The 27133-nt window shown below is 46.4% G+C and overlaps 1 protein-coding gene across 3 annotated transcripts in view; it reads left to right on the top strand.

Annotated features, from left to right (window-relative positions):
* Window positions 1-875: 875 nt before the first annotated feature.
* Window positions 876-27133, top strand: part of clip3 (CAP-GLY domain containing linker protein 3) — a 74132-nt gene continuing 47874 nt past the window's right edge. The window contains exons 1-2 of one of the 3 annotated variants that reach the window (XM_063063555.1): window positions 912-1007; window positions 17927-17985. The gene's annotated coding sequence lies outside the window, so the exon portion shown is untranslated. Of the gene's footprint in view, window positions 1008-17926; window positions 17986-27133 lie in introns of all 3 variants that reach the window. The other 2 variants (XM_063063557.1, XM_063063556.1) reach the window with 2 other exon arrangements.

Below are 27133 nucleotides of genomic sequence, written 5' to 3'. Positions count from 1 at the left end.
CTTGGATTTGAACCTGGGAGCCTTCGCTCCGAAGTCCGGCGCTGAAGCCACTGCACCACCAGCCGGCCACATTCTCCCCGTGACTGCATGTGTCTCCTCCAGCTGCTCCGATTTCCTCCCACAGTCTAAAGACCTACTGGTTAGTAGGCTAAATTGCCCCGTGATTAGGTTGGGGTTAAATTGAGGGACAGCTGGGCGGCGCATTACAAAGGGCTGGAAGGGCCTGTTCTGTGCTGTATCTCTCTCAATCAATCAATCAATTGATAGATAGGTAGATATTCAGATAGACAGATAAACAGGCAGATAGAAGGACAGACAGATTGATAGATAGACAGATAGGTAGACAGATAGAAAGAGACAGATAGGTAGACAGACAGATAAACAGAAAGATAGACAGATAGATAGACAGACAGACAGACAGACAGATAAACAGTCAGATAGATAGACAGACAGATATAGACAAATAGGCAGATAGATAGATAGACAGGTAGACAGACAGATAGACAGATATAGACAGACAGATAAACAGAAAGAGAGACAGACAGGTAGACAGATAGATGTACAGACAGATAGATAGACAGATAGGTTGATAGATGAATGAATGAATAAATAAATAAATAATTTTTCAACATTTCTGGAAATGGCACATTGGTTGTTGGCTAGACTTTATATATGTATAGGTTTTAGCATGTTCTATTGTATCTATTTATAGATGGTGAATTTTGTTATATATTATTTTTAGGACCATTAGACGATTCTGTTCTTTGTCGAAGACTAGTAGCCTGCCGGCTGATCCTCCACCACCTGAATGGAAGTGGTTTCTAGAAGCTGAAGTCGAAGCCTCGCCTCCCGCCCTCGCGTCAGTGGAGGAGTCGCGAGTGCCGAAGCGAGCGGGTCTGACGCAGAAAGCCCAGCATCTTGGGCAGAGAGAGAGCGAGTAGGAGGAGACATTCGGTGACTTCTCACCAACACACGACAGCGCGCAGAGAGACGAGCAGAGCCGCCTGGTAAGACTGAAATCTTATATCATTGTAGCTCTTTTGTCCTTTCTTTTGTTGTAACACTGGTGTAACAATGTAACAATTTGACTCTGAAGCATATGTTATTGCCCTGTTGTTCGCTGTCTAAAAGGGCGCTGGTCGGGCGAGAGGGATACTTCAAAAAATGGTGTTTTGACACTCTGAGATATTTCTGCTTCTTGCTGGACGTGAACGATGGAGAGAAGAGGGGCAGTCCACAGAAATATCGGTAGCATTTGATGCTTGATTTTGGGGGAGTCTTGTGTTTTTTTTTCACTGACGCAGTTTGCAACCCTCGCAGGGCTGCTGATGCTGTGTGTCTATTGTCTGTAAGCATCCTCGTCTGCTGGGTCCAAAAAAAACAAACACGCAGCAAAAACAAGATAGAAACCTCCTTCATAATGCATGTTTGGCAAATCGGCAGCGACTAGGCTCCTTTTAAAATTGTTCATATTGCTATAGTTATCACTGATAAACATCAGAATTATTATTCAACAAATAAATCAATTGAAAAAAAACATGCTAAGGTTTCTTGTACTGTATTTCTCGATCATGAGTCTGATTATACAATATAGATTTTTTAACCGAGCAATACTATTTATTATTGAAGAAATTTGATAATATATGTTGTAAAAATCTATCATTGCCGGCCGACTGATTTCCCACTCAAATAACATATTTGCTAAAATATCTCATTGCCTGGCTGATTTTTTTTCACTCAAATAATATATTTACTACAGTATCTCATTGCCTGGCTGATTTTTCACTAAAATAATATATTTGGTAAAATATGTTATTGTCTGGTTGACTTTCCCCAAAAGTAATAGTCTTTGCTTTTAAAGATTAGAAAGCATTTTGTGTTAAGCAGAGGGAAAAAAAAATTGTAAAGGACCCTTCCCACCTCCCACTGTGAAATAGTTTCCACCGGATTTATTGTTAATTAAAATATGTTTCAGTCAGTTCTCAGGTTTATGAACTGTTACTGGCTGTTGCTATTGATGAGGATGAGTAATTTTGACAGGTTTATTGAAAGAGAGTGCAGTGGAATGGATGAACACATTTCATTCTGAATTTAGCTGTGCACTGCTACGCTTTGCTCCTGATCTGCTGAGATTATTTCAAACTAAATGTAGAAAAACTTCCCAATAATGGAGATTTTTTATCAAGAGAATATTTTCTTTCCTTTCTGCCTGCTTCCCGCACCCCCCCCCCCCCGGCCCCACTGTCATATCCCTCCTCTCCATCTCCCATCTTTGCCCGGACACACACACTTGGCCTCACACCTCCCCATCTCCTTCCTCCCCCCACTGTCGTATCCCTCCTCTCCATCTCCCATCTTCCCATTTTTGCCCGGACACACACACTTGGCCTCACACCTCCCCATCTCCTTCCTCCCCCCACTGTCGTATCCCTCCTCTCCATCTCCCATCTTCCCATCTTTGCCCGGACACACACACTTGGCCTCACACCTCCCCATCTCCTTCCTCCCCCCACTGTCATATCCCTCCTCTCCATCTCCCATCTTCCCATCTTTGCCCGGACACACACACTTGGCCTCACACCTCCCCATCTCCTTCCTCCCCCCACTGTCATATCCCTCCTCTCCATCTCCCATCTTTGCCCGGACACACACACTTGGCCTCACACCTCCCCATCTCCTTCCTCCCCCCACTGTCATATCCCTCCTCTCCATCTCCCATCTTTGCCCGGACACACACACTTGACCTCACTCCTCCCCATCTCCTTCCTCCCCCCACTGTCATATCCCTGCTCTCTATCTCCCATCTTTGCCCGGACACACACACTTGGCCTCACACCTCCCCATCTCCTTCCTCCCCCCACTGTCATATCCCTCCTCTCCATCTCCCATCTTTGCCCGGACACACACACTTGGCCTCACACCTCCCCATCTCCTTCCTCCCCATCTCCTTCCTCCCCCCACTGTCATATCCCTCCTCTCCATCTCCCATCTTTGCCCGGACACACACACTTGGCCTCACTCCTCCCCATCTCCTTCCTCCCCCCACTGTCATATCCCTGCTCTCCATCTCCCATCTTTGCCCGGACACACACACTTGGCCTCACACCTCCCCATCTCCTTCCTCCCCCCACTGTCATATCCCTCCTCTCCATCTCCCATCTTTGCCCGGACACACACACTTGGCCTCACACCTCCCCATCTCCTTCCTCCCCCCACTGTCATATCCCTCCTCTCCATCTCCCATCTTTGCCCGGACACACACACTTGGCCTCACACCTCCCCATCTCCTTCCTCCCCCCACTGTCGTATCCCTCCTCTCCATCTCCCATCTTCCCATCTTTGCCCGGACACACACACTTGGCCTCACACCTCCCCATCTCCTTCCTCCCCCCACTGTCATATCCCTCCTCTCCATCTCCCATCTTCCCATCTTTGCCCGGACACACACACTTGGCCTCACACCTCCCCATCTCCTTCCTCCCCATCTCCTTCTTCCCCCCACTGTCATATCGCTCCTCTCCATCTCCCATCTTTGCCCGGACACACACACACACACACACACACACACACACACACACACACACACACACTTGGCCTCACGCCTCCCCATCTCCATCCTGGTCTCAGACAACTGAAGACCGGTATTTCTTTTAAACTGTGATCAAGATGGCATCATTTAATTTTCAGAGTGACGTGGAAGCGGAGCGGTCAGGGCACCACTTTACAATGCCAGCTGCCAAATTCCGGTTCGATCCCGCCGCTGTCTGTACGTCTTCCCCATGACCGCCCGGGTTTCCGCCGGCAGTCCGAAGGCATACGGGTTGGGATTAGTAAATTGTGGGTACGCCGTGGTGGTGCTGGAAGTGCGCCGACACTTACAGGCTGCCCCCAGCACATCCTCAGGTTGTGTTCGATGTTGGCGCAAAATACGAGGCATTTCACTTGTCTGTTTCAATCTGCAGTGCATGTGATAAATAGGGCTAACCCTTAATCTTTGACAGAAGTCGGTCAGATTCAGATTCATTTACAGCAAAATGTGTCATTTTCATTAAAAACCTAAGGATGTGCTGGGGGCAGGGCAGAGTGGGGGCAGTCCGTAGGTTTTGCCACACATTCTGGCACCAACATTGCAGGTCAACGGTGTTCAGCAGAACAACAGCGGCAAAGGAAGCCCCTCCCTCACCTCCAACTCGCCCTTATTCCTGTCCCTGAACCCTAACTCCCTGCACTGTCCACAAAATCGTCCCTAGCAATGTGAGAAAAAACAAGTCTCAGCCACAACTTCGATGGACCTCACAGCTCTGCGCCATCTTGACCAGAATTCCCTCACCCTTCCTTCCCTCTAAACTCTCTCGCCTCTGGCCTCCCTTCTTGTCCGGTTGCCTCTGGCCACAAAGTTGTTTGGTCGTACAGCAAGCACACAGGCCCTTCAGCCCCTCTGAACCAACCTGTCAAGCACCCCCCCTCCCCAATACCAACAAAGAAAACATTTGAGAAGCTTCCTCCTGGTTCCATCCTGGGCACTGGCCTCTGTAGTATCCACAACATCTTCAAGGAGCAATGCCTCAGAAAGGCCACATCCATCATTAAGGACCCCATCACCCAGGACGTGCCCTCTTCTCATTGCTACCATCAGGGATGAGGTACAGGAGCCTGAAGACACACACTCAATGATTCAGGAACAGCTTCTTCCCCTCTGCCATCCAGATTTCTGAATGGACATTGAACCCATGAACACTACCTCACTACTTTTTAATTTTTATTTTGTGCTACTGATTTAATTTAACTATTTAATATATATACTGTAATTCACATTTTTCTATCATTATGTATTGCGTTGTACTGCTGCCGCAAAGACGACAAATTTCACGACATATGCTGGTGTTATTAAACCTGATTCTGATTCTGATCACTCACCAACACCCTGGTAACCGTTAACCTACCCACTGCACGTCTCTGGGCCTTGGGTGCCATGGTAGTGAAGTGGTTAGCACGACTGTATTGCAGCTCGGGGATTCAGAATTCAATACCGGCGTCCTGTGTAAGGAATCTCTAGAGATTCCTTACATAGGGGCTCCACTGGGGCTCCACAGGGGACTGTCTTGTCTCCCTTTCTCTTCACCATTTCCACCTTGGACTTCAACTACTGCACAGAGTCTTGTCATCTTCAGAAGTTTTCGGATGACTCTGCCATAGTTGGATGCATCAGCAAGGGAGATGAGGCTGAGTACAAGGCTACGGTAGGAAACTTTGTCACATGGTGTGAGCAGAATTATCTGCAGCTTAATGTGAAAAAGACTAAGGAGCTGGTGGTAGACCTGAGGAGAGCTAAGGTACCGGTGACCCCTATTTCCATCCAGGGGGTCAGTGTGGACATGGTGGAGGGTTACAAATACCTGGGAATACAAATTGACAATAAACTGGACTGGTCAAGAACACTGAGGCTGTCTACAAGAAGGGTGAGAGCCGTCTCTATTTCCTGAGGAGGCTGAGGTCCTTTAACATCTGCCGGACGATGCTGAGGATGTTCTACAAGTCTGTGGCGGCCAGTGCGATCATGTTTGCTGTTGTGTGCTGGGGCAGCAGGCTGAGGGTAGCAGACACCAACAGAACCAACAAACTCATCCGTAAGGCCAGTGATGTTGTGGGGATGGAACTGGACTCTCTTACGGTGGTGTCTGAAAAGAGGATGCTGTCTAAGTTGCATGCCATCTTGGACAATGTCTCCCATCCACTACATAATGTACTGGGTGGGCACAGGAGTACATTCAGCCAGAGACTCATTCCACCGAGATGCAACACAGAGCGTCATAGGAAGTCATTCCTGCCTGAGGCCATCAAACTTTACAACTCCTTCCTTGGAGGGTCAGACATCCTGAGCCAATAGGCTGGTCCTGGACTTAATTCATAATTTACAGGCATAATTTACATATTACTATTTAACTATTTATGGTTCTATTACTATTTATTATTTATGGAGCAACTGTAACCAAAATCAATTTCCCCCAGGATCAATAAAGTATGACTATGACTATGACTATGAAAGTCCTCCCCGTGGAATGTGAAGGTTTCCACCGGGTGCTGGGTAGGTTACTCACTGCCCTTACACTGCTGGCGTTTAGAGCAGCAGTGAAGATCATCCATCTCTGGCGGTGTTCAGGGCTTCCTTCATCATGTCTGTAGTTTCCTCTCAGTTTTCACTACTGTCAGTCACGCAGGTCCCATGTGGAGACTCAGGAATACCGTCACACTCAGATGTAGAAAGATTCTTCATTGCTGTTTCTGTAACAGTTTTGTTTGACCAGTCAGGGTTGTTAAACCTGAGCTGAACCCCTCTGCACCCCCCCCAAACCTGAAGGACCAGTGGACCACTCTTAGTCTGGCCTCTACCCTTTGACCTGTTTGGTACGAGTGACCCTACCAGGAGTCAAAGTGTAAAACCCTGACTCCAGCCAGCATAGCTCGCCGGATCATTGAGGCAACGCAAGCCTCCAAACCCCATGACGAGGTTGTGGTCGTCTTGGAGGGGGTAGGCCTACTCTGTGCAGTACCTCTGAATAAATCAGCAAGGAAATAAAGCCAGGGCACTGAGCAGAGAATATGCAGACGGTGCCAGAAACCAGGGTGGAGCCAGGAGCCAGGGTCCGTGGAGCTGTGAAGGAGCAGCTGTCCCGGCTGCTCCACTTTTGCTGCATGGCCTTCTCAAGATGAAGTTTAGCTTTATGTGTGACCTGTACTTTGAAATGCATTGTCAGAATCAGAATCAGAATCAGGTTTAATATCACCGGCAAATGCCGTGAAATTTGTTGGTTTGCCATAACAGTACATCGCAATATGTAATTAAAAAATTGTAAATTACAGGATATATTCATTTAACTTAACTACATATGTAGTTAAATTAAATGAATAAGTCCTGAAAAAATATTTTAAGGAGTAGTGAGGTAGAGTTTGTGGTTTCAATGTCCATTCAGAAATCTAATAGCCGAGAGGAATCAAGGGTGCACTCGATGAGCTAAATGGCCTAATTCTGTTCCTATATCTTATCGTCTTACAGTCTTGTCTGTCTTCTGCTTTAAATTTACCCAATAGCCCTGCCAACTGTGGCAATAAATTCCACGGATTCCCCACCCTCTGGCTAAAGAAGTTCCCTCTCATCTCTGTTGTAAAGGGACGCCTTTCTATTCTTAGGTTGTGCTGTCTGGTTGGTCCTAGACTCTCCCACTGTTGAAAATGTCTTCTCCACAAGCACAGACTGAGTATCAGGTTTATGTCATGAAATTTGTTGTAATGCAGCGGTAGTACAATGCAATACCCAATAATAAAAACTGTAAATTAAAGGAAGAAGTATGTATATATTGAAAAAGTTAAGTTAAATAAGTCGTGCAAAAAGAGTTAAAAAACCTAGTGAGGAGATAGTGTACGTGGGTTCAATGTCCGTTCAGAAATCAGATGGCAGAGGAGGAAAAGCTGTTCATGAATCGTTGAGTGTGTGCCTTCAGGCTCCTGTATCTCTTTCCTGATGGTAGCAATGAGAAGAGGGCATGTCCTGGGTGATGGGGGTCCTTAATGATGGATGCTGCCTTTTTGAGGCATCGCTCCTTGAAGATGTCCTGGATGCCAGGGAGACTAGTGCCCACGTTGGAGCTGACTGAGTTCACAACTCTCTGCAGCTGATTTTCATCTTTTGCAGTGTTCCCCCATACCAGACGGTGATGCAGTCAGTTAGAATGCTCTCCACTTTATGTGACGACGACCAACACAGATGAGGATGTGCCGGGGGCAACCTGCAAATGCTGCCATGCTTCCAGTGCAACTTAACAACCCTTAATTTATACTTTTGATTTATACTTGCGCATCAAATGGATGCCGTAACCTACACAAGTGGCCCACGTGCATTGTGAGCATCTATACTTGTGCGTTGGTGTGTCTGCATCACTCTGCAATTCCGGCACGTCACGCATGCGCACACACCTGCCCATGCAAGGCTTCATGGTCATGGTAGTCTTTCTCGGGGTAAACAAGTTTAAAGCGAGCGTCTTTTTTTGTAAATGCGAGACATGTCCTCCATAATTTCGGAGGTCTGTAAAGGTGTATGGAAAGCATTGCAGCCAGAGTTCCTTCCCCGCCCTTCAGTTGCCCAATGGGAAGCTATTGCAGCGTAGGAGGAAATGCGATGCTGCCAAGCGGACCAATCACAGTTGTTGCGATCTGCGTTGCCGGGACACGTAGTTACATTTTGGGAGAGGTGCGCATCAGGCTATGGCGTAGGGATCTGTGTAGGCTCTGCGTAGGGTTTGTGGCGACGCCATACCTACGGCGTCGATTTGACGCAGAAGTATAAATCAGCCTTTACCCGTACGTCTTTAGAATGTGGGAGGAACAGCACAAGGCAGATCTTTTGGAAGCATACGCAGTCAAGGGGAAACATTTAAACTCCTTATTGACAGTGGCATGAATCAGACCCTGAACGGTGATCACTGGAAAGCTTTAGACTAACCACAACTCTGTCCAAAAGGACGATGACTCCTCTCATACTCACCGGTGTCACAGAATCTACGATTTGACCTTGCACTTTTCTTTGGGGAGCTGTTGTCTGCTCCTCGCTGAGATTATAACAAACTGCAAGGTGAATTGTAGTTATTGAGGCACCATCTCCTGTGGTTCCTTGGCACAAAAACCAGCTTGCAACCGTTATTGATACTCCCGGATCTCCCATAGATTTTCCAGTGTGGAGATATTGTCAGGAGTAGAACATAGAACAGTACAGCACAGTACAGGGCATTCAGCCCACAATAGTCACTCCTTTTTTGTTGTTATTTGGTGCAATTTTGATCGGGGTGGACTGTCTCTGTGGCCTGCCGTCAATGATCGACGCAGTGCTAGATTGAACAGAACTGAATATGCCTGGACCCTTTCAATAACTTTGTGATTTGATGTTTTATACTCTGTGGTTTTTGCTAATTTTTTTCCTGCCGCTTAAGCAATTTAGATTTGTGTGTTGGGAGTTTGATGGTTTCTTTGAACGGATTCCATGGTGTAACCTTGTTTCGTAGCTGTCTGTGCTGAAGATGAATCTCAGGGTTGTATACTGCATACATAGTTCGATTATAAATGTACTTTTGAATCTTTGAACTTTAAGCCTACCTTTTAACCTACTTCAAGATCAATCTAAGCCTTCTCTCTCACATAGCCGTCCATTTCTCGATTATCCGTGTGCCTAGTTAACATGATGCTATTACAGCTCGGGCCATTTTGGAGTTCAATTCTGGCACCATCTGTCAGGAGTCCTTACATTCTCCCTGTGGAATGTGTGGGTTTTCCCCAGGTGCTCTGGTTTCCTCCCAGGGTCCAAAGACGTACTGGGTAGGTCATTATAAATTGTCCCATGATTAGGTTCATGGTAGTCGGGTTTGTCATGGGTTACTGGGGCAGTGTGGCTCGAAGGGCCTGAAGGGTCTGTATCACTAAATAAATCTAAGAACAAAACGCACACACAGTCAAAATGGTGGAGGAACTCAACAGGTCAGGCAGCATCTATGGAGAGGAATAAGTAAGTGTGATGAAGGGTCTCAGCATGACACGTTGACTGTTTATTCATTTTCATAGATACTGCCTGACCTGCTGAGTTCCTCCAGCATTTTGTGTGTTGGATTTTGTGCTCTGTATTTCCAGCACCTGCTGAATTTCTTCTGTGTGTGCTGATCCAAAAAATGTGCCTAATGTATCTGCCTCTAGCACCACCCCTGGTGGGGTGTTCCATTCACCCACCACACACTGGGTAAAAGTATTACCTCTGACATCCCCCACTAACTCTCCTCCAATCATGCTCGCTTCTATTCACTATTACTGTCCTGGGGAAAAGTCTCTGGCTATCCACTCAGTCAATGCTTCTTGCCGTCTTGTCACCTCTCATCCTGCTTCAGCCCAAAGAGGAAAGCCCCAGCTTGTCCAACCTATCCTCAGAAGTCTTGCTAACTAATCCAGGTATCATCCTGGTAAAACTCCACAGCACCCTCCCTAAAGCTCCCACGTCCTTCCTATAATGAGATCACCAGAACGGAACACAATACTCCAAGTGTGGTCTAACCAGGGTTTTGTAGAACTGCAACATTGTTTTGTAGAACTGCTCTTGGGCTCAAAAAGTAAAATTATTATTATTAATTTATTAAGTACATATATATCAACATATATAACCATGAGATTGATTTTCTTGGGGATTTCACAGTAAATACAAAGAAACAAACAAAAAACATGAAAAATAATAATTAAAATAAATAAGTAAGCTGGGATCACCCATCTTGTAAAGACACTTTCCAGAAGAAGACAATGCCAAACCACTTCTGTAGAAAAATATGCCAAAGTAATCACAGTCATGGAAAGACCAAGATTGCCCATGTCTTACAACATGGCACATAAAGATGATAATGATGATATTGATGAATGTTTCCCATTAGACATGTTCTTTAATCTACCTATCCTCAAGATACCAAAATCCAGGAATATTAAATCTGTATGGTACTAAATCTGCAGCTAAAAAGGTAGGAAGGAATGCACTCTTGCTGAAAGCAGTGGAATCCATTATCCCACAGGTGAGCAGGACAATGTAACACACACAAAATGTTGAAGGAACTCAGCAGGTCATGCAGCACCTATAGAAAGGAATAAAGAGTCAACGTTTTGGACCGAGACCCTTCTTCAGGACTGGGAAGCAAAAAGGCAGATGCCAGAATAAAAAGGCAGGGGCAGGGGAAAGGTGACAATTTAGGAGGTGATAGGTAAGTCTAGGTGGGTGGGAAGGGGAGATTGATGTGTGAAGCTGGGAGGTGATAGGTTGAAGAGGTTAAGGGCTGAAGAAGGAGGAATCTGACAGGAGAGTGGACCATAGGAAAAAGGAGATACACCAGGGGAAGGTGATAGGCAGGTGAGGGGAAGAGGTAAGGGGGAGTGGGGAATGGAAGGGTGGGGGGAGTTACTGGAAGCTGGAGAAATCAATGTTCATGCCATCAAGTTGGAGGCCACCTCGACTGAATATGAAATATTGCTTCTCCAAACTGAGAATGGCCCTATCGTGGCAGAAGTGGAGGCCATGGATTGACATGTTGGAATGGTAATTTTCTCCTTAAGACCACCAGATCTTTGTGGGAGGTAAATGGGTCTATTAGAACTTGGTTATTCTTTTGATGAAGGAAGGGTTTCAGACAATAAGCTCAGAATATTTTACAGATGCTGGAAATCTTGAGCAACACAGAAAACGTGGGAAGAATTCAGCAGGTCAGGCAGCATCTATGAGGGGAATAAACAGTCAATGTTTTGGCTGAGACCCTTCACCAGGATTGGAAAGAAAGGGGGAAGAATCTGGAATAGGAAATTGGCGGGAGGGGAAGAAATGCAAACTGGGAGCTGACAGATGAGACCAGGTGAGGAGGAAGGCGAGTGAGTGGGGATGGGAGATGAAGTCAGAAGCTGGGAGATGATAGGTGGAAGAGGTAAAGGGCTGAAGAAGGAGGAGTCTGATAGGAGAGGACAGTGGACCAATGGGAGAAAGGAAGCAAGAAGGGGCAGCGGAGGGAGATGATAGGCGGGTGGGGAGAAGAGGAGGGATGAGAGACCATCTGGAATTAAAAGAGAGAAGGAGGGATGGGGGAGAAATTACCAGAAGCTGGAGGACATGATGTTCATGTTATCTGGTTGGAGGCTATGTAGATGGAATATGAAGTGTTGCTCCTCCAACCTGAGAGTGGCCTCATCATGGCAGAAGAGGAGTGTTGTGTATTTGATACTTCATTAATATTTGAGCGGGAGCAGGAGCAGCACAACGCGCAGGTGTCCAACCTGGTGAGACGAGGGAGGGGCCAGGCCTGGAGTCACCCCATAGTGCCCAGAACCTCCAAGTGTTGCAAACTAATCCCTCGAACATGAAGTCTAACAGGAGGCAGATCAAATGGCCTGCAGCTAACGTGACTTCACCGTGGAAGCAGTTTGATGAAGATGTTAACCAAATTCTGGAGGCAACGGCGAAGGGAGGGGTTGATAGGAAGCTGCAAGCCATGACAACAATTATTGTCAGTATCGCAGCTGAACGGTTCGGAGAAGAGGAGAAGGAAGGCTCCAAAACATCTTACTCGAAGAACCAAAGCCGTCAGCGCAGGAGTTGAGTGGGCGAGGTGGTCCCGACCCTCCAAGCAGACCATTGCCTTTGTCAGAGCTGGGGAGCAGCCAATACCTGCCAAAAGAACATCTGCAGGCATTCTGACCTCTGCAAGGGACTGGCAGCTGTTGGTGGACCTCGAAGGGCAGCTGAAGTACCCCAACCATATCGCAGCCACCACCCTGCGACCAGACATTGTCCTAGACTCTGAGTCTACTAAGCAAGTGGTGCTGCTGGAGCTGACAGTCCCATGGGAAGATAGCTTGGAGGAGGCCTTTGAAAGGAAGCTCTCCAAGTACGCAGGACTGGTCAGCAACTGTCAGCAGGCTGGATGGAGAGCAAGGAGTCTCCCAGTGGAGGTTGGTTGTAGGGGGTTCGTTGCCCGTTCTTTAGTTAGAGCCTTCAGCATTTTGGGCATCGGGGGAGAGAGGAGGAGGAGAGCCATCCGCAGTACCACCGATGCAGCAGAGAGGGCCTCAAGATGGCTGTGGCTCAAAAGAGGGGAGCCATGGAGTCATAAGTAGCTAGCCATCTGGACACAAGCTGGGGTCTGATCAGCCCCGGCTGGGTCACCTGGAGGAGGTTGTATGATGTTGAAAGACCCGAAACACCCGATGATTCCAGGAATATCACTGAAGATGTGTCCGGAAGCATCAATAGATGTATGTACACAGCAGTGTGTATATATATGTTGTTTGATTAAGTATTCTTGTTTGTTTAAATAATTCATCGTGGGTTATAAATACGTGAATTCCATATATCCTTATGCTACCATGTGATACATTCACACCTCACTTAAAGTGAACAGGAAGTGCACCCATTTTTTGGGGCACCTGTAAGTTTCTTTGAATCAATTTAACGTTTTGAAGTTACAAAAGGTGACCATGGACTGACGTGAGAATGGGAATGGAATTGAAATGGGTGGCCGCCGAGAATTCCCGCTTTTGGTGACAACACCGAAGGTGCTCAACAACCCTCTGGTGAAGGGTTTGCAGACTGTATTTTTAAAAGATGGGAAAACCACAGCATAAAACAAACATGAGAAAATCTGCAGGAAGTCCAGGGCAAGGCACACACGGTGCAGGAGGATCAGCAGGTCAGGCAGCGTTCTACGGAAAAATGCGAACAGTGGCCGTTTCGGGCTGAGACCCTTCGAGACTAAAAAGGAAGGGGAAAAGTCAGAGTAAGAGGGTTGGTAGGGTGGGGAGGGAGAAGAAGAAATACAAAGTTGCAGGTGATAGGTGAAACTGGAAGGGGGAGGGGTGAAGTGAGGAGCTTGGAAGTTGATTGGTGAAAGAGATAAAGGGCTGGAGAAGAGGGAGTCTGAGAGGAGAGGACAGGAGACCATGGAAGAAAGGGAAGGGGGAGGAGCACCAGAGGGAGGTGATAGGCAGGTAAGAAGATAAGGTGAAAGAAGGAAACAGGAATGGGGATGGTGAAGGTTTGGTGGGGGGGTTGCAATTACCCACAGCATACAACAGTTGTGATTTTGGTTTAGGAGCAGCTCACACCCATCGGCAGGTTTGAAGTAGAAATTGTTGCTGGTTACAGTGGTAGAAGGCAGTCAGGATAAAATTACATAGAACATGGAAAAGTACAGCACAAGACAGGCCCTTTGACAACGATGTTGCACTGAACGAATTAAATGAACAACTAATTAATCAGATCCGTTTTCCTAGTTCATTGGCCATACCTTGCCTTCTCTACATGCTCATTTGCCCAAGAGTCTCTTCAATGTTATTATGCAGCATCTGTAATGAAAGTATCATCGAAACGGTCAGCTGTTGGTCTCCCCTCTCTCTGTGGAAGGTGTGATACCTCACTCTCCCTTGCTATTGACAGAGAGAGGGTGCCTGTGGGATGTTGAAGTGCTGGGTTACAGATTTTGGGAGACTTGCTGTGGCTTCCCCGGTGGGTGGTGGGGAGGTGTTGGTGTTGATGTTTCCTGCTGGTACAAATGGGGTGGGTGTGTCAGTGCTTTGCCACTGCTCATGTGCAGAAGGGGGGAGGTGGGGCTTTGGGGATCTAAGGTTTTTCTGTCAATCATTCTTTGGGGTTTTCTCTGTTTCATGGATGTTTGTGAAGGGTACAAATTCAGGCTGTATACTGTATACATTCTCTGATATTAAGTGGAACCGTTGGACCATTCTCCCTGGCAGTATATTCCAGGGACTTGCCACCCACTGTTTTTGTTTAATGGCGAGCTGGACTATTGTTATTTGTTGGACTAAGAGGTGCAACACAGAGCGTCATCGGAAGTCATTCCTGCCTGTGGCCATCAAACTTTACAACTCCTCCCTTGGAGGGTCAGACACCCTGAGCCAGTAGGCTGGTCCTGGACTTATTTCCTGGCATAATTTACATAATACTATTTAATTATTTATGGTTTTATTACTATTTATTATTTATGGTGCAACTGTAACGAAAACCAATTTCCCCCGGGATCAATAAAGTATGACTATGACTATATCTCATCGTCATCATTATGTCTTGGGTCGTATCACGTAGTTGATCACAGTCTCTCCATGACCATGATTGTTCTTGGCAATTTTTTTCTACAGAAGTGGTTTCCATTACCTTCTTCTGGGCAGTGTCCTTACAAGACGGGTGACCCCAGCCATTATCAATACTCTTCAGAGATTGTCTGCCTGGTGTCAGTGGTCTTGTGATCTGCACTGGCTGCTCCCATGGCTTCATATGACCCTGATCGGGAGGGGCTAAGCAGGTGCTACACCTTGCCCGAAGGTGACCTGCAGGCTAGTGGAGGGAAGGAGAGCCTTACACCTCCTCTGGTAGAGACGTATCTCCACCCCGTCACCCATCTTTTGATGTACATGTAAATGTGAATCTCAGGTGTGGAGAGGGGGAAACCCTGAGGAGGAAAGGGGTGTGAAATGCATCGTTTGTATACATCAAATCAGTGGGCATTGTGCTGGGGCAGCCTGCTGGTGTCACCACATAACTGGCACCAACATGGCATACCCACACCTCTCTCATCCTGACCTGTCCACCTTTGGTTTGTGGGAGGAAACCGGAGCACCCGGAAGAAACCTATGTGGTCACAGGGAGAACGTACAAACTCCTTACAGACAGCGGTGGGAATTGAACCCTGATCAGTGATCGTTGCTGCTGTAAAGTGATGTGTTAACCGCTACTCTTCCATGCCACCCTGATACTCTCACCTCTCTCACTAGATGGGCTTAACTCCAACTTTGCGGTCAACCATCGTTGGATTTGTTTGATTTTTTTTAGTGGTTCAGTCTCTGAGTGTTCTTGGCAGCCACATTCCTCTTCTCCCTGCAGCTACTCCGTCAAAGTGTAAAGTGTGGGCCTGCAGTCATCGGGCTCACGGACCAACTTCACTCACCTCAGCATTGATGTGTCTCTATGCCTGTGGCCTGCAGTCATCGGGCTCCTGGACCGGCTTCACTTGCTTCAGCGCTGAAATGGCTTCGTGGCTGTGGCCTGCAGCCATCAGGCTCCCGAATGGTCTGCAAAGATGCACAGACTCTGTGTCTGTGGACCCACTTCCGAGGAATTCTGGTTCATGTTACCTGTTTATTGTTTATTGTGTTTGTGCAATTTGTGCTTTTTTCATACATTGTGTGTTTAATTGATTGTCTTGTGTGGAGTTATGTATTTAAGCAGGTTCTATATTGTTCCTTTGTTCTGTGGCTACCTGCAGGAAGACAAATCTCAAGGTTGTATCCAGTATACATACTTCACCACCACTGGACAACAAATCTTCTTGAAGGTGTTGCTCCCTCAGAATTTTTTAACTTATGACAGGCCATTAGAAGCTAAACACAAATATAATTTCAGACTACTTGTATTGCGTAGGAATTCAGAGAAACAGGAAATTCACTTTAATTGAATATAATGTGTTTAATTGCTTAACAGTGCTGACGTTTTGCAGTATTTCAACTAAGCTAAAAATGTTTTTTTGAATATTTTCATTTGTACTCAGTGTCTGAGGCTTCTCACTTAAGTATCCAACAATAATCAGCCAGCATTGATGGATTCCAGTTGCCCTGATACCGTTTCTCCATGACCACAATGTCCTGGTGAAACCTTTCACCACGCTCGTCACTGACAGCGCTAAGGTTTTCTGGGAAGAAGTCTAAATGGGAATGCAGAAAATGAATCTTTAGTGACATGTTGCACTTCATGGTTTTGTATGCCTGAAGCATGTTAACCAGCTGCACGTAGTTTGGTGCTTTGTTAATTACCAAGTAAATTTTCAACAACATCGTTGAATGCCTTCCATGTGATTTTCTCTGGTCCCTCTAGAAATTCTTCAAATTGCCTGTCGTTGATGACCTGTTTTGATTTGCAAACCAACAAAAATACCTTCCTTAATCTCCGCATCAGTTATTCAGACTTGAATTCAATGGTTCCATTTAATATCAGAGAATGTTTACAGTATACAACCTGAAATTCTTACTCTTCACAGATATCCTCGAAACAGAAGAAAAACCCCAAAAATGAATGACAGAAAAATGTTAGAACCCCAAAGCCTCCCTCCCCCCACGCACAAGCAGTAGCAAAAGCATCAACCCTCTCCCCAGCTCCTGCCATACAAGCAATAGCAAAGCCCCCAAAGTCCATCAAAAAAAACCACTGTTCATCCCAACACTTCAACATCCCACAGGCTCTCTCTCTCTCTCACTAATGAGGGAGAGAGAGATATCACTCCTACCACTGCAGGACAGAGGAGATCGACAGCTGGCTGTTTCAATGTTACAGTCTGCAACATACACTGCTGTCTCGATGTTCAGTCGACGATGCCGGTGAGCGATCACGTTGTCCACTGGGCTGCACCCCGAGGGTGCACGTCTTCCAAAGCCGCTCCTGGAGATATCAAAGTGCTAGGTTGCCCAGTGAGTTCCGACAGCAGGGACCCACCGCCATGAAGAACTGCAGTTTGAGTGCAGCTGTAGAGCATGGACTCTGACAGGACCTCAGCCACCTTGAAATGGAAAAAAGTGGACATGAAAATGGAAATTTACACTGTTTCACAGATGAGCTCAAAGAAACATAGAAACATAGAAAATAGGTGCAGGAGTAGGCCATTCGACCCTTCGAGCCTGCACTGCCATTCAGTATGATCATGGCTGATCATCCAACTCAGAACCCTATACCTGCCTTCTCTCCATACCCCCAAGTAGCTACAAGAAGTAGCCCAGGTCCGCAAAAACCTCTGAAAATAACAAATATAGGTGATTTAAAAAAAAAATGGTGTGTGATAGGGAAATTTCATGATCAGCTGCCCAAGATCCATAAGTATGCCCAACGCCCAAAAGTATTCAGGAAGCAAAGTCTTTGTAATAAATATACTTTGAACTTTGAAGCTGCAGGATTTCAATCTATAGTGTCTGACCTTAGGCAGCGGTGACGAATTGTAAGGTGAGACACTAGTCACTGGCTGCTTCCTGGTGGTACCTCTGCACTGAATCATCTTTTTACATTTTGCTAATAATTCGTCAGAATTGCCTTCAGTCAGAAGCCATTCCCTTACATCACTGTTGACTAATCAATATTTTAATTGATTATTTTGTTTAGTAAGTGGGGGGAGGGGTGCAGGATTAATGCTTTCCCCAGATGAGCTCAAAGAGATTGAAGAGGTGGATTTGCATGCATATTTTGGAATCATAGTTTGGTTATGGTGCAGAAGAAGACTGTTCAACCAACCTGTCTTTTAGTTCTCTTCTGAGCAACTCACTAGCTCCCCCTGCCAGATCTCCCTCCTCAGCCTTGCTTTCTTTTCGCCTTTTGCAGATTTTTTCAGGATTTCTGAAGCTACTTGGCGGCCCACAGAAGAGTCTGTCAAAGGCAAGGTAGGAAATATGACAGGCAATTTATGCAGACCAAGATTCCACTACTGCTTATACATCAGGAATCTGGAAGGAGAGAGAGATGGACCAAGGAAGAGCCAAGTAGTGCTAAATAAACCTTACCATCCCCCTGAATGTGCGGTCATTAATGAAATGGCTCATCTCACAATGCATCAACCCATAGTTCTGTAGGTTTCTCAAATCCTGACCTTTTAAATGAGAATTTGTGCAGTCCTTAAAGTTATTGAATGATTTTGGTTCAATTCTTGATCATCCCAGAGTCGATCAAGGGTTGAACCGCTGAAGTTTATGTGATTCCCTGGTTAAGATTTCTACTGCTATGTTGTGAGATATTTTACTTTAGCAGTTTCTGTAAAAGCAGTGTCTTCTGCTGGTAAGAGTGTTTTGGCTTCAGCTAAAGCTAAGGAGCCATGCTGTCCAACTTTGGAATGTTGTGTCAACCAGTCAGGATTATGGGATATGATAGACGGTCCTAGAGAGCTGGGCGGGAAGAGTTTTCTGAAGGGCAGCAGTCTGGTTTGGGGTCTTTTGGTGGGAGGTGTGGAGAGAGAAACACTAGGGTAGATGCTAGGAGGATCCCATCTGAAGAGGAGACCCTTTGGCAGGGAGTGCTTCGAGAGGCAGAGGATTCCAAGAAGGGAAGCTGTACCTATGGTTAGTGATGAGAATTCAGAGGCATGAGTAAAGCTACTATGGAAACGAGCTCCAATGTTTATGTGCACACTTGGGCTGGTTTAACTGTAACAGGCCCTTTTACCTTTCTTTTTCTTTCTCTGTTAACTGTTTGATAAAGTTGCAAATCTGGTAAATATCCTTTTTTTATGATTTTATGCTGGTGTACGATTTGTTATTTCTGGGCCACTGATAATTCTGTAAGGGGCAGCATTCGTTGAAATCGAGGTTTCTTTAATCGGAACATCCCAATGTTCCTGTACGGTTGAGCCACAAATCATACTGACCCTAGAGTTGTGTTGCTTACGAAAGGTAGCCTTCTCACTGCTGTGTCACGTGGCTGTGGGCAGAGTTAGCCAACCAGCCGAGTTGATGCCCAGGCCCCGGTGAGAGGGTTGCCTTGAGAAGAAAGTTCTTAGAGAGCCTGACGGAGCAGGTATGGAGTAGTTTCCTCTCACTGAGGGTTTAGGATCAGGACCACAAACCTCCAGGTAACTGGTTGGCTCTCTGTGACAAACGCCATGAGTGGCTAGGACAATACCGGCGACCCAGGTTTGATTCCCGCCGCTGTCTGTAAGGAGTTTGTACGCTCTCCCCGTGACCATGTGAGTTTCCTCCGGGTGCTCCGGTTTCCTCCCTCAGTCCAACAACATATCCATTGAAGGTTAATTGGTCATTGTAAATTGTCCTGCGATTAGGCTGGGGTTTAATCGGGGTATTGCTGGGCAGTGAGGCTGGAAGAGCCCATTCCCGGCTGTATCTCAATAAATAAATAAAACAGGTGTAGGATCCAAATTGGGCCATCAGCCCATTGGATCTTTTCCGCCATTTCATCATGGCTGATTTTTTTCCAACACATTCAAATTCATTTATTTATCATGTACATCGAAACATACAATGAAACGTGCCATTTGCGATAACAACCAACACAGCCTAAGGATGTGCCTGCAAGTTTTGCCACACATTCCAGTAATAACGTAGCACGCACACATTCTCCTACCTTCTCCCTGTAATGCTTATTCGCTCAGCAATCAATCCCTACTCGAAGTATGTCCAATGACTTGGCCTCCACAACCGTCTGTAGCAACGAACCGATCCCTCAGGGTTGTCGCTGACTGAAGCCTGGCGGGGGATCAGAACACCGAGACGGCAGAGCTCGCTGCTGTCAAAGTAAGTGATGCTGCAGGCTGCAACACGGAACAGCCAGTTGTTGGCCTCCACTCTCACTGTGGAGAGAGAGAATCTGTTGGGATGGACAGTGTTTTTTTTTGAGGGACTGTAGAACGAGGTGTTTTTGGGGACTTCGCTATTGCTTGCAAGGCAGCTGGTGGAGTGGGGGGGGGAACCAGGGCAGGTGAGAGGAGAGTTGATGCTTTTGCTGGTGCGATTGTTTTTAAATCAGTCCTTTATTTCCGTCAGTAATGGGGAAAATATGGAAACCTGTTACCAAGGAAAGGAGAGAGGCATTTAAGAATTTTTTAGATGGGCACGTGAGCGTGCAGAGAATAGACGGCGGGATCCCAGCCTTGTTTACGCATGGACCTCTCTACCATTAACCAAGTGGTCCGTGGACCCCAGGTTGGGAACCCCTGGAATAAAGGGCTGTGGACGTTGAGTAGGTTATAGTGATTGGATAGGTGTTTAATTAATAAGTTCAGCACAGCATTGTGGGCCAAAAGGGTCCGTTTATGTGCGATACTGCTCTATGTTCGATGAACAAGAGGCGTGGTTGGTGTGCTCCACTGGAGACAGTGTGGCACGGCGTCCAGGCTGGAGTCAGTGCTGCCCCCCAGTGCTCACTCGGCAGATGACAGGCTTGATTGGGTTTGCAGATTCAGCATCTTGGACTACATTGTTTGATGTGACTGTAGTTTACTACTACTACTACTACTTGCTGCCTGTTACACCGCTGGCATTTAGGGCAGCAATGAAGGTCCTTCAGCTGTGGCGGTGTTCAGGGCTTCCTTCATCATGTCAGTAGACTCCTCTCAGTTTTCACTGCTGTCAGTCATGTAACTCCCGGGTGGAGGCTCAGGAATACCATCACACTCAGATGCAGAAGGATTCTTCATTGCTGTTTCCGTAACAATTTTATTTTACCAGTCAGGGTTGTTAGTCCTGAGCTGAACCCCCGAACCTGGAGGACCAGAGGACCAGTGGACCACTCTTAGTCTGGCCTCTACCCTTTGACCTGTTTGGCATGGGTGACCCTACCAAGAGCCAAAGCATAAAGCCCTGACTCCAGCCAACATAGATCTCCGGGTCACTGATGCATGCAAAGCTCCAAATACAATGACAAGGTTGTGTTCCTATTGGAGGAGACTGATATGTATTTTACTGATCTTATATGCTCTACATGTGCCTTGTGCTGTGTGTGACTGTTGGTACTGTGTTTTGCTCCTTGGCCCCAGAGTAACACTGTTTCATTTGGCTGCATTCACGTGTGGTTGGATGACAATTAAACTTGAACTATGGACAACTATGATCAGATTTTAGGAAGAGTGGTTCAAAGTTCACAGTAAATTTATTATCAAAGTACATCTATGTTACCACACGCTACTTTGAGAATCATTGTCTTGCAGGCATTTACAGGGAGATAAAGAAATATTGGTTGATTAGTCAGGGCATGAAAGGATACGAGGAGAAGGCAGGAGATTGGGGCTGAGAGGGAAAATGGATCAGCCATGATGAAATGGAGGAGCAGATTCGACGGGCCGAATGGCCTGATTCTGCTCCTATATCTTATGGTCTAAATAGAGTGGAATTTATGAAAAAGCTGTATATAAACAGACAAACAACCAATGTGCAAAAGGAGAGAAACTGTGCAAATAAAAAATAATACTGAGAACACGAGTTGTAGAGTCCTTGAAAGTGAGTCTGTAGGTTGTGGAATCAGTAGAGTGTTGAGATGAGTGAAGTTATCCACACTGGTCCAGGAGCCTGATGGTTGTGGGGTAATAACTGTTCCTGAACCTGGTGGTGTGGGACCTGAGGCTCATTGTGCTGAGTGAAGTTATCCACACTGGTTCAGGAGCCTGATGGTTGTAGGGTAATAACTGTTCCTGAACCTGGTGGCGTGGGACCTGAGGCTCATTGTGGTGAGTGAAGTTATCCATACTGGTTCAGGAGCCTGATGGTTGTGGGGTAATAACTGTTCCTGAACCTGGTGGTGTGGGACCTGAGGCTCATTGTGGTGAGTGAAGTTATCCACACTGGTTCAGGAGCCTGATGGTTGTGGGGTAATAACTGTCCCTGAATCTGCTGGTGTGGGACCTGAGGCTCATTGTGGTGAGTGAAGTTATCCACACTGGTTCAGGAGCCTGATGGTTGTGGGGTAATAACTGTCCCTGAACCTGCTGGTGTGGGACCTGAGGCTCATTGTGGTGAGTGAATTTATCCACACTGGTCCAGGAGCCTGATGGTTGTGGGGTAATAACTGTTCCTGAACCTGGTGGTGTGGGACCTGAGGCTCATTGTGGTGAGTGAAGTTATCCACACTGGTTCAGGAGCCTGATGTTTGTGGGGTAATAACTGTTCCTGAACCTGGTGGTGTGGGACCTGAGGCTCATTGTGGTGAGTGAAGTTATCCACACTGGTTCAGGAGCCTGATGGTTGTGGGGTAATAACTGTCCCTGAACCTGGTGGTGTGGGACCTGAGGCTCATTGTGGTGAGTGAAGTTATCCACACTGGTCCAGGAGCCTGATGGTTGTGGGGTAATAACTGTTCCTGAACCTCGTGGTGTGGAATCTAATGCTCCTGTACCTCCTGCCCAAAAGTTGTAGTGAGAAGAGAGCATGGCCTTAGGGGTGTTTGATGATGGATGCCGCTTTCTTGTGATAACACTCCTTGTAGATTTGTTGAATGATTTCACTAAGTAAATGATAATAGGATTGGGCAGACTCAACGTGGCTTAATGAAAGGGAAACTAGTTTTGACAAGACTGTTGTAATGGAATGTGTGGCTTTGTGGCCAGGTTTGCTTCGATAGTATTGGTGAAGTAGAAGGACTTGGACAGGTTGGGAGAACGGGCAAAGAAATGGCAGATGGAATATAGTGCAGGGAGTGTATGGTCATGCTTTGTGGTAGAAATGATAAAGGCACAGACCAGGGGTTCCCAAACTTTTTTATGCCATGGACCAATACCATTAAGCAAAGGGTCCATGGACACCAGGTTGGGAACTCCTGGCATGGACGATTTCGAAATGCAGATAACTTCAAAAATTAGAATTGGAAAAGGACTTGGGAGTCCCCATGTAGGATTCCCAAAAGGTTAACTTGCAGCTTGAGTTGATAGTGAGGAAGGCAAATGTAAAGTGAGCATTTATTTCAAAAGGACTAGAATATAAAGGCAAAAATTGAATGCTGGAGCTTTTTACGGCATTGGTCAGACCACACTCGATGAATTGTGAGCAGTTTTGGGCCGATTATCTAAGAAAAGATGTGTTGGAGAGGGTCCAGGGGAGATTCACAAGAATGATTCTGGGAATGAAAAGGTTAATGTATGAGGAGTGGTTGATGGCTCAGGGCCTGTACTCACTGGAGCTTAGAAGAATGAGCGGAGGATCTCATTGGAACCTATCAAATATTGAAAGGCCCAGATAGGGTGGATGTGGAGTGGATGTTTCCTATAGTGGGTGAGCCTAGGATCAGAGGGCACAGCCTCAGAATAGAAGATTATCCCTTAGAACAGGAATTTCTTTAGCCAGACAGTGGTGAAACTGTGGAATTCATTACCACAGATGGCTGTGGAGGCCAAGTCATTGAGTATATTTAAAGCGGAGGTAGATAGGTTCTAGATTAGTCAGGGCATCAAAGATTATGGGGAGAAGGCAGGAAAATGGGGTTGAGAAGGATAATAAATCACATGGTGTGAGCAGAATTATCTGCAGCTTAATGTGAAAAAGACTAAGGAGCTGGTGGTAGACCTGAGGAGAGCTAAGGTACCGGTGACCCCTGTTTCCATCCAGGGGGGGTCAGTGTGGACATGGTGGAGGGTTACAAATACCTGGGGATACGAATTGACAATAAACTGGACTGGTCTAAGAACACTGAGGCTGTCTACAAGAAGGGTCAGAGCCGTCTCTATTTCCTGAGGAGACTGAGGTCCTTTAACATCTGCCGGACGATGCTGAGGATGTTCTACGAGTCTGTGGTGGCCAGTGCGATCATGTTTGCTGTTGTGTGCTGGAACAGCAGGCTGAGGGTAGCAGACACCAACAGAATCAACAAACTCATTCGTAAGGCCAGTGATGTTGTGGGGATGGAACTGGACTCTCTGACGGTGGTGTCTGATAAGAGGATGGTGTCTGATAAGAGGATGCTGTCCAAGTTGCATGCCATCTTGGACAATGTCTCCCATCCACTACATAATGTACTGGTTGGGCACAGGAGTACATTCAGCCGGAGACTCATTCCACTGAGATGCAACACAGAGCGTCATAGGAAGTCATTCCTGCCTGTGGCCATCAAACCTTACAACTCCTCCCTTGGAGGGTCAGACACCCTGAGCCAATAGGCTGGTCCTGGACTTATTTCCTGGCATAATTTACATATTACAATTTAATTATTTATGGTTTTATTACTATTTAATTATTTATGGTGCAACTGTAATGAAAACCAATTTCCCCCGGGATCAATAAAGTATGACTATGACTATGAAATCAGCCATGATGGAATGACAGAACAGACCCGATGAGCCGAATGGCCAAATTCTGCTGCTATGTCTTATTTTCTAATGGTAACTACCAGGGTAGAGCCGGCCTGTATGAACCTGCCCCTTCCCCAGCAATCCTCTTGAATTGCAGTGGCCTTGACGCTGTGCTTTTGTGTTTCCAGTCTTTATCTTCTCTCTCTTTTATGATTATGTTATGCTATTTAATTTATATTGTGTGTTTTCTGTATCTATGTCTGTAAAGCTGATACACGCGGGATTTCATTGTACCTCACCGTACTTGTGCACTTGTCAATAAACTTGACTAGATAAGGGAAAACAGCTTATATTAGAACACAAGAGAAAGTCTGCAGAAGCTGGAAATCCAGAGCCACACACACAAAATGCTGGAGGAACTCAGAAGGCTTGAGGAAATGAGTAAACAGTTGATGTTTCGGGCCGAGATGCTTCATTAGGACTGGAACATCAGATATACGAGCAGACTTGTGTCAATCAGCCCATCAGGTCTGTTTGTGGAGTATGGATCTACAAGCTCCTGTACTCAGGGCAAGGGTACAGAACACTGACACTTATACCGGGCCTGACTGACCGTGAACTGGTGATCCCAGCACCCTGAGAACAATCTATTCCAATTTACAAAATCTGTAAAAGATGAAACGTAAGACGTTCCCCCCCCCCCACCTTTTAATTCTGCATCTTCCCCCTTCCTTCTCAGTCCTGAAGAAGGATCTCGGCCCGAAATGTCGACGCTTCACTCTTTTTCATAGATGCTGCCTGACCTGCTGAGTTCCTCCAGCATCTTGTGTGTGTTGCTTTGCATTTCCAGCACCTGCAGGCTTCCTTCTGTTTGTAAGAGGTTGTTGCTATGGCCTGTTCGTGGCGTAATAGCAACCTGTGGCTCAATATCAGCAAGACTAAGGAGCTGATTATTGACCTGAGGAGAAGGAAACCAGAGGTGCATGGGACAGTCCTGATCAGAGATTCAGAGGTGGAGAGAGTCAGCAACTTTACATTCCTCATTGTCATTACTTCAGAGGACCTGTCCACGGCCCAGCACGTAAGTGTAATTTCAAAAACTTTAGGAGTTTGCGAAGATTCAGCGTGAACTTTGACAAGCTTCTATAGATGTGTGGTGAAGAGTATATTGGCTGGCTGCATCACAGCCTGGAATGGAAACACCAATACCCTTGAAATAGTGAGGTGGTGTTCATGGGTTCAATGTCCATTCAGATGTCAGAGGGGAAGAAACTGTTCCTAAAATGTTGAGCGTGTGCCTTCAGGCCCCTGTACCTCCTCCCCGATGGTAGCAATGAGAAGAGGGCATGTCCAGGATGTTGAAGATCTTTGGAGGTGGATATCGCCTTCTTGAGGCACTGCCTCTCGTAGATGTCCTTGGTAGTGCTGGTGGTGGGAGGGATGGTGCGTCCAAGATGGAACCGGCTGAGCCTGTGACTTCGCAGCCTCTTGCGATCTTGTGCATTGGAACCTCTAAACCAGGTCTGGGAGAGATCTTCGGAGAAATTAATGCCCGGTAACTTGAAGCTGCTCACCCTTTCCACTGCTGATCCATCAATGAGGACCGGTGTTTGTTCCCTCAACCTTCCCTTCCTGAAGTCTACACTCAATTCCTTGATCTTACTGATGCTGAATACAAAACTGTTGGGGCAACACCACTCAACCAGCTGATCTATCTCACTCCTGTACGCCTCCTCGTCACCATCGGAGATCCTGCTGACAACTGTTGTGTCATCGGCAAATTTTTGACACCTTTTGAACTGTGCCTAACCACGCAGTAGTGAATGTTGAGAGAGGAACATTCTTGAGAAGTGCCGGCGTTAATTGTCAGTGAGGATGAGATGTTATTTCCAGTCCATACTGACTGTGATGTAACCTACTGGTTATTTTTATTGGTTATTTTAATTCCACATCCATTCCCATTCTGACATGTCTATCCACGGCCTCCTCTACTGTAAAGATTGAAGCCACACTCAGGTTGGAGGAACAACACCTTATATTCCGTCTGGGTAGCCTCCAACCTGATGGCATGAACATCGACTTCTCTAACTTCCACTAATGCCCCACCTCCCCCTCGTACCCCATCTGTTATTTATTTATATACACACATTCTTTTTCTCTCTCTCCTTTTTGTCCCTCTGACTATACCCCTTGTCCATCCTCTGGATTTCCCCCCTCCCCCTTTTCCTTCTCCCTAGACCTCCTGTCCCATGATCCTCTCGTATCCCCTTTTGCCAATCACCTGTCCAGCTCTTGGCTCCATCCCTCCCCCTCCTGTCTTCTCCTATCATTTTGGATCTCCCCCTCCCCCTCCCACTTTCAAATCTCTTACTAACTCTTCCTTCAGTTCGTCCTGACGAAGGGTCTCGGCCCGACATGTGGACTGTACCTGATGCTGCCTGGCCTGCTGCATTCACCAGCAACTTTGATGTGTGTTGGGTACCTCAGTAAATATATTTAAGACAAGGTTGGATAGATTTCTGCATAGTAGGGGAATTAAGGGTTATGGGGAAAAGGCAGGTAGGTGGAGGTGAGTTCATGGCCAGATCAGCCATGATTTTATTTTTATAGTATTTTAAAGGGGAATTAAGATGAGAAGTCAGAAATAGAGTCATAGAAAAATACAACATCAAAAAGTACAATTCAGAAGAATGAGAGGGGATCTTATAGAAACATGTAAAGTTTTGAAAGGGATGGATAAGGAAGAGGCAGGAAAGTTGTTTCCACTAGAACTAGGGGACATAGCCTCAAGGTTCGGGGGAGTAGATTTA

The sequence above is a fragment of the Mobula hypostoma genome, chromosome 12 (assembly GCF_963921235.1).
Source record: "Mobula hypostoma chromosome 12, sMobHyp1.1, whole genome shotgun sequence".
NCBI lineage: Eukaryota > Metazoa > Chordata > Chondrichthyes > Myliobatiformes > Myliobatidae > Mobula > Mobula hypostoma.
This window is presented reverse-complemented; position numbering and strand designations above follow the sequence as displayed.